The sequence below is a fragment of the Girardinichthys multiradiatus genome, chromosome 20, assembly GCF_021462225.1.
Source record: "Girardinichthys multiradiatus isolate DD_20200921_A chromosome 20, DD_fGirMul_XY1, whole genome shotgun sequence".
In the NCBI taxonomy this organism is placed as follows: Eukaryota; Metazoa; Chordata; class Actinopteri; order Cyprinodontiformes; family Goodeidae; genus Girardinichthys; species Girardinichthys multiradiatus.
Genome location: NC_061812.1, coordinates 554,553 through 566,728, shown reverse-complemented (window position 1 = coordinate 566,728; position 12,176 = coordinate 554,553).

Genomic DNA, 12,176 nt, shown 5'->3' with positions numbered 1-12,176 from the left:
AGACATGATATGAGAACAAGACATGATATGAGAACAAGAGCATGATATGAGAACAAGACATGATATGAGAACAAGACATGATATGAGAACAAGACATGATATGAGAACAAGAGCATGATATGAGAACAAGACATGATATGAGAACAAGAGCATGATATGAGAACAAGAGCATGATATGAGAACAAGAGCATGATATGAGAACAAGAGCATGATATGAGAACAAGACATGATATGAGAACAAGAGCATGATATGAGAACAAGACATGATATGAGAACAAGACATGATATGAGAACAAGAGCATGATATGAGAACAAGACATGATATGAGAACAAGAGCATGATATGAGAACAAGAGCATGATATGAGAACAAGACATGATATGAGAACAAGAGCATGATATGAGAACAAGACATGATATGAGAACAAGACATGATATGAAAACAAGAGCATGATATGAGAACAAGACATGATATGAGAACAAGAGCATGATATGAGAACAAGACATGATATGAGAACAAGAGCATGATATGAGAAATGTGTAAACAGAACAGGTGTGTATATATGGAGTGTGAACCAGGTGAAGCAAGACAGATTAACTAGGTGCAAGTGAACCGAATAAAGTTGATTAACAGAGAACACAACGTGACAGGATCAAAATGTCAGGTTTAAACAACCTAACAATACGTATAATAACACAAAAAGAAGAGAGAGAGACAAAGTATTAGTTATTTCACTCGCACGAGGAGAACGGTCAGAGATGTGTTCTGTTACAAGTCTCACAACCGCTCTGAAGCCTATCCGACCGCACTCCTCTTTTTTTTGTCTTTTGGGGGTCCCTAGTTTACAAAAACTTTAATCTCTAAAGGATGGGAAAACAACAGCTGCATCGTAAACAAGTCATAAACAGCTTTATCCATTAACAACACATTTCCCACAGTCCTCTCCATCTTCCAGGGTCAGTTGCCTTTTGTTCAGTGCAATCAGCATCTCTTTATGACCTCCTCAACTGGACTGCTTCCTTTCCCGCAAGCTCAGCTCCATTGATGATCATTGCCTGCAGACAAACTCATCAGATCATTTACTCACAAACATCATGAATGATTATAAGATCAAATAGTTAAGTTAAAATAAAGAATAGGAACAAAATAAGATAAATCTATATTCAATTATTCCAACACAAAACATGGCTTGAACAGAACGCAAATCCAAGAAAACAAACTAATAGAACTATAACTAGAAAAACATGAAACAAAAACAGGAAAATAATAAACAGAAGCATGATTCAAAACGTAAAGTTATGAATACAACTACTGTTCCCTGAAGGAGAGTAACGAAGTACAACACATGAGTATGGGATGACACGCTCTGCGTGTCCTGGCTGAAGCCACCTCCAATCACGCCTTCTAGGTAAATGATGTGATGACGACAGGTGACAGGCCCCGCCTGCACTATATACCTGTCCGTCATCGTCGTCATTACTCAGCCAATAGCCGCTATTCACCGAGCCCAGCTGAGCAGCGGGGCAGCCATGTGTTGTACTTTGTTACTCTCCTTCAGGGAACAGTAGTTGTATTCATAACTTTAAGTTCCCTTTCAGTCGATTCGCTCAGTACAACACATGATGGGACATATATAAACGCCCCGCAGAACAGCCATCAAAACTGGATCATACACTGCATACTAGTGCAGCACTTCAGACCCAGCAGAAAGAACAGAGTGAGCCACAGAAGGGGTTGTCACATCCAAACGATAAAACTTTACAAATGTGTGCGGCGAAGACCAGCTGGCTGCAGCACAAATGTCACTCATGGCCACCCCTCTAAATAGGGCCCAGGAGGTCGCTATGCCCCTGGTGGAGTGAGCCCTCACACCACGTGGCATTGGGAGACCCCTGTTGCTGTAAGCCAGAGAAATAGCCTCAACAATCCAGTGGGAGAGTCTTTGTCTGGGCAGAGCTTCCCCCCTTGCTGGGTTAGCAATACACACAAACAGCTGATCACACAACCTCACAGACTGAGTACGGTCAATGTAACTACGCAGTGCACGTAAAGGGCACAGGAAGTGTAACCTCCTTTGTTCCTCAGATGCAAAAGGAGGTGGACAAAAACTAGAAAGCTCCATAGTCAAGGAGCTGTAGTCTGAAGGTATAACCTTAGGAAGATAAGCTGCATAAGATCGCAAGGTGACCTTGGAACCATCAGGTGAAAAGTGTATGCAGGTAGGATTTACAGACAAAGCATGGAGGTCTCCAACCCGCTTTGCAGTTGTCAGAGCAAGAAGCAGAGCAAGCTTGTATGAAAGGAACTTCACATCTACTGACTCCAAAAGTTCAAATGGAGAGTCACAAAGAGCTTCTAGTACCAATGTGAGATCTCAGGAAGGAAAACTGGGTTTAATCACAGGTCTGAGTCTACGAACCCCCTTTAAGAAGCATACAGCCAGAGGATGAGCACCTGGTGTGACTCCATTAAAACCAATATGGCAGGCAGAAATGACAGCCAAATAGACCTCAATTGTGGAAAAGGAAAGACCTTTATCCAGCAGATCCTACAAAAATGTTAAAACTTCTACCACTGAGCACTGAAATGGAACAATGTCCTCACACCACTGGGTTAGCCCACCATTTATAAGCGTATAAGTCTCTAGTGGAGAATGCTCTTGCATTCTGGATTGTTGCCCCCACATCAGGGAGGAGGCCTTTGCCTAATAAGCTGGACCTCTCAGCAGGTAAGCATGCAGCTTCCACATCTCTGGGTGTGGATGAAATATCTCCCCCCCTGCCTGAGTGAGGAGATCCCGGCAAACGGGGAGTTGCCACGGCTCTGCTGCCAGCAGGCTAATTATCTCGGAATACCATGACTTTGCAGGCCAACGAGGTGCTACCAAAATTAGGGACAGACCCTGTTTGCCCACCCTCTCTAGTACATGTAGTATCATTTCCACTGGGGGGAATGCATACAGGAGTACATTGGGCCATGGATGGGCCAGGGCATCCACTCCCAGCGGAGCATCCTGATCTATTATGGAAAAGAACAGAGGACAGTGGGTGTTGGCTCTGGTGGCAAAAAGATCTACTGCTGCTGTCCCAAACAGACACCATACTTGTGCCACCACGGAAGGGTGAAGCCTCCATTCTCTCACCCGAGGTCCGCCTCTGGAGAGCAAATCTGCACCCAGATTCAGTCGTCCCGGGACATGAGTAGCTCTGATAGACAGAAAGCGTATGTTGCACCACTGCAAGAGGTGTGTGAGATGGCTTCAGGAGAGGAAGTGAACGAGTCCCTCCCTGTCTGTTTATGTATGAAATCACAGTGGTGTTGTCTGTCCTGACCAGAACATGTTGGTTTAACAGAACCTGGCAGAAATGTTGCAGAGCCAGCAGAACCGCTAAGAGCTCCAGGTAGTTTATGTGGAGTTTGGATAGTACTAGTGTCCAAACCCCACTCACCGCCACGCCATCGCGTCCCACCCCCTCAGGGAGGCATCCGTGGATACCACCTTGCGAAAGGTTACTCTCCCTATTGGCGACCCTCAGCACAACAGTCCTGGTTCCCGCCAAGGGCTGAGAGCCGACATACAGGCAGTGGTTATCGTTAGCTTTCTGCTGCAGTGACGCCATGCACACAACCGGTGAGAGCGGGTCCACTGCTGGAATGGGCGCATCTTCAGTAGACCGAGCGGTACTACTGCAATCATAGAGGCCATCATACCCATCAGTTGTAAGATGGTCTGGAAACGCAGTTTGTGTCCCAACTGAAACTGAGCTAGGCAGCGGTGAAACGCGGCCACTCTGTGGTCGGAAAGAGGTGCCCTGCTTGTAAGGGAGCATATTTCCAGACCGAGAAATGAAAATTGTTGACTTGGGATCAGCGAGCTTTTCTGAGAGTTTACCAAAAATCCTAGGGCTTGAATGTACGACAGAACCCGAGACAGCTGCACTGTCGCCTGTTCTCTGGAACTGGCTATTAAAGCCCAGTCGTCCAGATAAGTTAAAATGCGGATGCCTGTTTCTCTGAGAGGTGCTAGCCCTGCCTCTACACATTTTGTAAAGGTGCGAGGCGCTAGAGACAGACCGAAAGGCAGTACAAGGTACTCGTACGCCTTGCTCTCGAAGGCAAATCTCAGAAACTGTCTGTGGTCCGGGTGTATCGCTACGTGAAAATAAGCGTCTGTCAGGTCTATCGTGGCGAACCAATCACCCGGGCTGATAGCACTCAGAAGTTGCTTGAGTGTTAACATTTTAAACTTGTATGTTCGGAGGTATTTGTTCAGAACAATCAAGTCCAGAATTGGACGAAACCCGCCCCCTTTTTTCGGAACAACAAAATAATGGCTGTACCAACCTCTGTTCATGTCCGACTCGGGAAACACACGGATAGCTCCTTTTGCCAACAGTGTACTTATTTCCTCTCTCTGAACCTCTGCCGCTTGGGCCATAACCGCCGTGTTTACCACGCCAAAAAAGCGGGCTGGTCTCCGGCGAAACTGTAAACGGTAACCCATAACAACGGTCCTCTCCACCCAAGGTTGGAGTGAGCATTCGTGCCACATATGGAGACGTGAAGCCAGGCGACTGGCCTGTGGCACTGTTGGTGGAACGGTGCTGCCCTTTCCCGACATGCGAGAGAGGTGCAGCCTCATTTGGCTGTCGCCTGCAGCCATTTGATTTTGACTTTTTTTCATAGAAAAAACTGTCTTTATTGAAACATTTGGAACAACTGCAGTGCTCAGAAACACATTCAACGCACCCAAACTGGGGGCTTTTAGTGCAAATACATTTGTGGAGAAATTGTGCTTGGGAAACTGTGTGGGGCAAATGCAGCGCCTCTTGGGACTGGGATCCCGAACAACACCAGCAAAACATCTTTTGGATGGCACTCGCCGAAAACTGGCAAACATGTCTCCCTGCTCCCAAAACTCCTGAATCCCAAGTCCAACAGCTAGGAGGACTGTGTCTTTTTCTTCCGGGACGTCGAGTCCCTCTGGAGCCCTGGAGGAGGACCCCTGCTCCAGGCTGTCTTTTGGGGAGCTTGGCCATGGTTCTGTGGCTGTGCCGTCTGAGGGCTCAAGCTCACGGGCTGCGTCATCCTCTTCGGTGGGTGTGGCGGTACAGCTGGTTTGCGAGTGCCCGAGCTGGATTTGGGTCTCACATCTCGCCTGGGGATGATATTGCGCAGTGCTTCTGTCTGCTTTTTCCTCAGCTCGAATTTCGCCTGTATGGCGTCGAGAGATTGCCCAAACAGCCCGTCGGCTACCACCGGTTCATCCAGGTAGACGGTCTATCCCTATCCGGGATGTCAGAGAGCGTCAGCCACAGGTGCCTTTGCGCAACCACCATTGATGCCATCCCTCTGCCCAGGGACAGCGCTGCACTGCGGGATACACGGAGGATGTAGTCAGCGGTGATTCTCACCTCATTCAAGAGCGGCATCAAAGGGCTCCAAGCTCCGCCAAGCGCATAGCTTGGTATGTTTGCAGCATGGTAATGGAGCTCAGGGCACGAGCGGTGGTCGCTTGAGCCCTGTAGATTTTTTCCAATTGAGCAGCGGAGAACCTACAGTGCTTAGACGGAAGCGATGTTGGACCACCCACACCATGATTTTGGGACGGGGCCAGATATGCTGCCAAAGACAGTTCTATTGGCAGAATATTCACCAGTCTGGCTTTTTCGGCGCCTTCCAGGTCCAGATACTGTCCATAACCCGGTACCGTGACGCGGGTGGACAGTGGTTTGTTCCATGAAGACGTCAACTCAGAGACAAAGTCTGGGAACATTGGTAGATGATGCTTGACTGTGACAGGTATATAGTGCAGGCGGGGCCTGTCACCTGTCGTCATCACATCATTTGCCTAGGAGGCGTGATTAGAGGTGGCTTCAGCCAGGACACGCAGGGCGTGATATCCTATACTCGTGTTGTACTGAGTGAATCGACTGAAAGGGAACTTGAGCTGTGAAGAACATATAAAGAAAAAACCCGAAACCAAAAACCAAACAACCCCAAATCATAACAAACACTCAGTAGTTAAATCTAACCTCCCCAACAACCTGCACCATTCCTAACACTTTGTGAAGAGCCTTGAGACGACGTGTGTTGTGAATTGGCGCTACATAAATAAACTGAATTGAAACAGGAAACAGAAAAACTGCTGCAAGCCTTTATCTCCAGCATCAGATCACTGCAACTGTGTCGTTACTGGTCTGTGGAGAAAATCAACCAGGCAACTGCAGCTCATCCAAAATGCTGCTGCCAGAGTCCTGATCAAGACCAGGAAAATGGGATCATATCAGAACCAGCTCCTAAATCATTGGACTGGATCTCTGTTTGTCAAAGAATAGATTTTAACATTCAGCTATCCATAAACCACTAAACTGAGCTACAAAAAGTAGGAAGAAAGTAGTCAAGTAGGAACCGTGTAGACGTCCCCAGATCTTCAGAGACCTGCTTAACTATTTCTATCATGGGAGAAGAAGTGGAGGTGGTGGAGGAGTATAAATACCTCGGTGTTCACCTGGACAACAGACTAGAGTGGAGATGCAACTGTGAAGCCATCTACAAGAAGGGACAGAGCAGACTGTACTTCTTGAGGAAGCTTAGGTCCTTTGGTGTTTGCAGCAAGATGCTGCATATCTTCTATAAGTCTGTTGTGGAAAGTGTGATCTCTTCATCCATCATCTGCTGGGGAAGCAGCATCAGAACCAGGGACTTAAAAAAGCTCAACAAGCTGATAAAAAAGGCTGGTTCTGTTCTGAGGACTCCTCTGGAACCTCTGGAGATCATTGTAGAAAGAAGGATTCTTCATAAAATGAAGAACATTATGGAGAACCCTGAGCATCCTCTTCATGAGACTGTCCTACAACAACAGAGTGTCTTCAGTCAGAGGTTTCTTCAGATCTGCTGTAAGACGGAGCGCTACAGGAGATCCTTCCTGCCCACAGCCATCAGCATCTACAACGAATCTTTGAAGAAACCTTCATGAGCTACAACAACATTTAATTTCCCTTTGGGATTAATAAAGTATTTTTGAATTGAATTGAATTGAATTGAATTAATCAATGTTACCAGATCTAAACAAGATGAGGCAGCATTTAGTTTCTATGCTCCTCAGCTCTGGAACAAACTCCCTGAAAACCTGAGATGTTCAGAAACTGTTGGTTCCTTTAAATCAGAACTGAAAACATCAGTGTTTACTGCAGCTCTATCATATTATCTGTTTTAAATTTTCTCATAGGTTTCTTCCTGTTAAAAGGGAGTTTTTCCTCTCCACTGTCGCCACATGCATGCTCAGTATAAGTGATTGCTGCAAAGTTAACAACATGATGCAATTTGAACCAATTTGAATGATTAACTGAAATTGACTGCATTGTTTAATAATCAGGATTAAACTGAAATGTACGTAATTGACTTTGGATCTTGAGTCGACTACATTTAAACTGTTGAAAGTCCCTTAAGACAACATTCATAGTGAATCAATGCTACATAAATAAAATAAATTAAAATTTCCTTTTATTATTTCTTTCTTTTTATTCAATGCCTCAAATTGTATTATTGTTCTTCTGATCTATCTGATATGTTCTTATCGGGGTTTATCTCTGTTCTTTTTGTTTCCTGTAAAGCCCGTTGAATTCTTGTCTGTTTGAATGATGACATATAAATAAACATTCCTCGCCTGTTTTGATGATTAATGTTACTGCAAATGTAGCTAAGTATGTCAGAGCTTTATTTAGTTAGTACATATATTTAGGGTAAGGGGTCAGGGTTAGTACATATATTTTAACCAACAGTATTCTATCAGAACTATATTTCAATGTTTCTGAGGTTTTGTTTATCATAAAACTTTTTTTACAGCAGAGAACAGAAAAGTTATCAAAGGAAATGGTTTGCATAAAACACTACATCCTAATCTTCTGATGAAATTAGAAAATATTTGATTTTTGCTATTTTTTATACCGGTTAACAATAATTACCAGTGACACTACATGCCATATATAAGAACACGTCAGACTAGACGTTACAGTGGTTATTAGAAATCTATTAACTGGGAAAATATTTATATTGAAGTTTGACCCGGAAAGGTCTGAAAGGTCAGCGTATTCAGAGGATACACAGACACGCCCCCATCTCCACAGAAACATGGAGATCCCCGGATGTTCGTCCAGAGGTTTTAGGGAGTCACAAGGATGTTTGTTTCCCTCTCCTGGTCACCGACTGTCATTGCAGGCTGAACCCGGCTGTTCGAGGTCCAGGGCACATTCTCCCAGTACATGCACTGGTTCTGTTCGTCCGGACACACTCATGCATCAGCATTACCAAACCCATTATAGTGAAGCGCATATCCCAGGAAATAACGGATATATAAGATAAATATAGCATGAATAGATGGTCCATCACAAAGAGTAAGATGAAGCATCAGCATCCTCCCAGCTCCAGACGCCTAGCAGAGTTCTGCATTGAGAACTTCACAGCTTCTTCACAGCCTTTATTTCTCTGTCCTTTGTTGACATGGACTCCTGAACTCCTGATTATCTCTGCACATAACTCCCCAAAACCTGAGAGTCTGTTTGATTTCCTGACATAATTACATTTAAAGTAAAAGATGAAACAATACAAGCTTGAATAAACACAACATTTCTAATAATTAAGTTCATGTTTTTAAAGTTCTGAAGATAAACATATCTCTGCTGATTAACTAACGTCCTCTGATTTACAGCAGTGTGTTTTATAAAGACACTTCATTAAAAACAACTTCCCGAGGTTGCTGGAGGTTATATAGCTTCATTAGATGTTGATTCATTCCATGGATTACATTTTAAAATATAACATTTCGTTCAAGGAAACTGGATCTACTTCTTAACAGTCAGCCGGTGTGTGGCCCGGCTAGAGGGGATCATGACAGGTGAGGGATGAGTTTGAAGTTCATTGATGGGAGGAAGAAAGAGGTGACAAATGATAAATAATAAAATGTATCCTATCAGAGATCACCTGCTGGTTGATACACAGCTAGGAAATCCTCATGGACTTTATTCATTTGGACCTTTTAACTCAGCTTTTTGTGTATATGTTAATATTATTCTCCTTAAATTTATAAAGTTTCCAACCAGAGACAACAGTACTTTATAGCAGGTCTATTGCAACATCCCTGGAGCATACCAAGCTGCAGCAGCTCCTCACTTTGGAATGTCAGATCACATCTCTGTGGATGTGATCCCTGCCTACAAACCTCTTAACTGCAGAACCAAACCAACTGCCAGAACCATCCAGATTTGGACCAAATATGCCTGCTCAGCCTGACAGGACTGCTTTGAGCACACAGACTGGGGAGTGTTCAAAGAGGGCCCTGATCTGGAGGAACACACATCATCTGTGCTGTCCCACCCACAAAAACAATCAGGGTTTCCTAACCAGAAACTATGGGTAGATGGCGCAGCGTGGACCCAGCTAAGACCTCAGGACGCAGCCTGCAGATCAGGTGACCAACTGTCCAGCAGCAGGGCCTGGAGAGAACTGAGAAAGGGCGTCCAGCAGGTTAAGCACAGGCACAAGCAGCACATCGAGGAGGACTTTAACAACAACAACCCACGCAGTCTGTGGAGAGGCATCAGATCCATCACAGCCTATAAGCAGAGCGACCAGCAGCTCAGCTTCTTTGCATGCTTTGACACACAGAGGTGCATCACCAGCCTCTCGCCCTGCAGCTGCACCAAGTGACCTCCATTATGAAGAAGATGAACATCAGTGTGGCTGCAGGTCCAGACATGGTGTCCGGTCAGATGCTAAAATCATGTCCTGACCAATTTGCAGGGTGTTTTTTGGATGTCTTCAACCTCTTCCTGCAGCTTTCCACGGTCTCTGCCTGGAGTCCACCACTATTGTGCCTGTGCCCAAAACATCAACCATCACCTGCCTTAATGATTACCGCCCCGTTGTTCTGATCCCGGTCATCATGAAGTGATTTGAAAGGATCCTCCTGAAGTACATCAAGGACATTCCTGCTGGCCTGGACAGCCTGCAGTTTGCCTACAGGGAGAATCGCTCCGCAGAGGAAGGATGCTGTCTCATTAGCACTTCACACGGCTCTGACTCATCTGCAGCACCTTAACACCTACACTCTCTGCCCACTTTATTAGGTACACCTTGCTAGTACCGGGTTGGACCCCTTTAACCTTCAGAACTGCCTTAATCCTTGGTGACATAGATTCAACAAGGTACTGGAAACATACCTCAGAGAGTTTGGTCCATATTGACATGATAGCATCACACAGATGCTGCAGATTTGTCGGCTGCATCCATGATGTGAATCTCCTGTTCCACCACATCCTAAAGGTGATCTATTGGATTGAGATCTTGTGACTGGAGGTCATTTGAGTCCAGTGAACTCATTGTCATGTTCAAGAAACCAGTCTGAGATGATTCATGCTTTATGACATTATCCTGCTGGAAGTAACCATCAGAAGATGGGTCCACTGTGGTCATAAAGGGATGGACATGGTCAGCAACAATACTCAGGTAGACTGTGGCGTTGACACGATGCTCAATTGGTACCAAGGGGCCCAAAATGTGCCAAGAAAATATCCCCCACACCATCACACCACCACCACCAGCCTGAACCGTTGATACAAGGCAGGATGGATCCATGCTTTCATGTTGTTGATGCCAAATTCTGACCCTAACATCCGAATGTCGCAGCAGAAATCAAGACTCATCAGACCAGGCAACGTTTTTCCAATCTTCTATTGTCCAATTTTGGTGAGTCTGTGTGAATTATAGCTTCAGTTTCCTGTTCTTAGCTGACAGGAGTGGCACCTGGTGTGGTCTTCTGCTGCTGTAGCCCATCTGCCTCAAGGTTCGACGTGTTGTACGTTCAGAGATGCTCTTCTGCATGCCTTGGTTATAATGAGTGGTTATTTGAGTTACTGTTGCCTTTCTATCAGCTCAAACCAGTCTGGCCATTCTCCTCTGACCTCTGGCATCAACAAGACATTTTCTCCCACAGAACTGGATCACTGGATATTTTCTCTTTTTCGGACCATTCTCTGTAAACCCTAGAGATGGTAGTGCTTGAAAATCCCAGTAGATCAGCAGTTTCTGAAATACTCAGACCAGCCCGTCTGGCACCAGCAACCATGCCACGTTCAAAGTCACTTAAATCACCTTTCTTCCCCGTTCTGATGCTCGGTTTGAACTGCAGCAGATCATCTTGACCATGTCTACATGCCTAAATGTATTGAGTTGCTGCCATGTGATTGGCTGATTAGAAATTTGTGTTAACGAGTAGTTGGACAGGTGTACCTAATATAGTGGCCGGTGAGTGTGTGTTAGGATACTATTTGTAGACTTCAGCTCAGGCTTCAACACCATCCTACCTGAGTTGCTGGCCATGAAGCTCCACAACCTTGGTTTATCTGCACCACTTTGCTCCTGGATCAGCGACTTCCTCACCAACAGGCTCCAGGTGGTGAAGATGGGGAAACTCACATCTGCCCCACTGATCCTCAACACCAGCACGCTGCAGTGTTGTGTTCTCAGCCCTGCCCTCTTCATACACGACTGCTCTGCTATTCACAAAACAAACATGGTTGTGAAGTTTGTGGACGACACCACTGTGGTGGGTCTCATATCTAACAATGATGAGACCCGGAGGTCCACAATCTGACTCAGTGGTGCTCCAGGAACAACCTCATCCTGAACTCCAGCAAGACCAAGGAGGTCATAGTGGATTACAGGAGGTCCAGGAGGACTGAACACACTCTGCATACAGGGGGCGGTGGTGGAGCGTGTGGACAGCATGGAGTTCCTGGGCGTTCACATCTCCTCTGACCTCCTGGACTGTGAACACCTCCAACCTGGTGAAGAAGGCCCAACAACGGCTCTTCTTTCTCAGGAAGCTGAAACAGACTGGACTCTCTACTCAGCTGCTCACAAACCTTTACCGGACCACAACTAAAAGCATCCTGTGCCTCAGTGTGACACTGTGGAATGGGAGCTGCACGGCACAGGAGAGGGAGGACTTAGCACGGGTGGTGAGGACAGCACAGGGGATTGTAGGATATCGTCTACCAGATCTGGACTTAGTTTATGCTGCACAGTCCAGAAAAGGGCCAGACACATTGCTGCAGACCACATCCACTTTTGTCCCACTTCTGTCAGGAAAGCTGCTCTTTATGTAAATACTAAATA